General features: G+C 56.6%; 1 protein-coding gene across 5 annotated transcripts in view; it reads left to right on the top strand.

Moving 5' to 3' along the window:
* Positions 1-1,467, top strand: part of CUNHXorf40A (chromosome unknown CXorf40A homolog) — a 7,433-nt gene that overhangs the window by 2,069 nt on the left and 3,897 nt on the right. The window lies entirely within an intron of this gene.

Here is a 1,467-nt window from a genome sequence, read left to right as displayed (position 1 = left end):
GGGGGCGGGGTTCTGCGTGCCGGCAGACGGCGTGCTGCGTGCGGGCCAGGCAGTGCGTGCCGGCGGACGGCGTGGCTGCGTGCTGGTGGCGTGCTGCGTGCGGTCGGCGTTCCGCGTGCGTGCAGGCATACTGTTTGTATGCAGGCGTGCTGCGTGCGTTTGTGTTGCGTACATGTGTGCTGGGTGTGCATGAGTGTGTACGTCCCTTTGTAAGCCCTACAAAAAAGGTCTACCTGCATATGTGCCAGTGCGCTTGTTTAACCACCGCGGGCGCCGATCATCTGTCAGTGGTCCCTGGTTTCCGGTCACCGAGCGGCGGTGGCGCAGCCAAGCCGCCGTGCCTAGTGCTCTGTCGTCTCTCCTCTGCTCGAGTCATCCTCTCATCTGGGCGTGGGAGACGTTACTCCCCACGCTGGCGGTCTCGCTGGGCAAGTGTAACCAGAGGACTGTCCTGCCTGGTGGCTTCAGCCTCATAGCCAAGCGTGCCCGCAACTTGCACTGCCGATGGAGTTGGGAGACCGGCCTCACCACAAGGGAGCTAGGAAGCGCGGCTAGGGTGCTGGCCTGCTCGGCCCCCACGGGGATAGTTCCTCTGGGCTACGTTTTCCTGTAGCTATTCCTTTACAGTGGGAGCAATCGCAGGGAGCTGAGGCCACATTTTCTGGTCTCCTTTTCCAACTACCTTCACTTCCCAGCTATCCTTTTCACTGCATGTACTGGTGACATGCCGCTCCCTGTAGAAACACGGGTGTGCTGGTCCACATGCACGGGTCCGCCCTCACTCCTGCACTTTGCGCTTCCTGACTGTCACCGCTGTACATAGGCCCCGGGCTGTGCAGTGCTCAGCTGCTGGCACCCCTCCCAGTCGGACCTACCCAGGATTACATTGAGGGGAAAGGGATTGTAGGGTCCCTGAATCCTTACCATGTGATGTCGGAGGTGACATTTTTCTCCTCAGATACAGGGGTCTGTTAGGCTGTAAGAACACCACCCAGTTAGGTGAAATGATTTTATGTACTGCAGGCTGGGCCATCATGTGGTCTTTGACCCAGCCGGGGGAGGAGAAGGCCACTGCTATGATTAGCAGGACCAAATTATGAGTGAGGTGTCACAAATGTTTTCCATCAGTTGGAGCCCCCTGGGTCCTGGTGGTCTTCAATCCCTGCTGAGTAGAAGACCGTTCTAGTACATTAGCCAACATTGCTGTCTTGTCCCTAATGATCTCCTCTCATTATGCCTCTTGTCTTTGTGTCGGTGAAGAACTGAGGTAAATGAAATAGCATTTCTTCCTCAGGCTGCAAACCGGGTGCTGTGCACTGCGAGGCAGGAGGGCACTCATCCCTCTTCCTGTGTTTACAGTCACCTCGTCTCTAGGAGTTCCACCCATGCACTTCAGGTGTCCTTGTTGAAATTTTGTGGCACTGATGAGAAAAGGGCCAAGAAACCGAATGGCAGAAACCAGGCAAA

The sequence above is a fragment of the Pteropus alecto genome, unplaced genomic scaffold, assembly GCF_000325575.1.
Source record: "Pteropus alecto unplaced genomic scaffold, ASM32557v1 scaffold275, whole genome shotgun sequence".
Lineage (NCBI taxonomy): Eukaryota > Metazoa > Chordata > Mammalia > Chiroptera > Pteropodidae > Pteropus > Pteropus alecto.
Note: the sequence above shows the minus strand (reverse complement) of the source record. Positions and strands in the feature narration are given on the sequence as shown.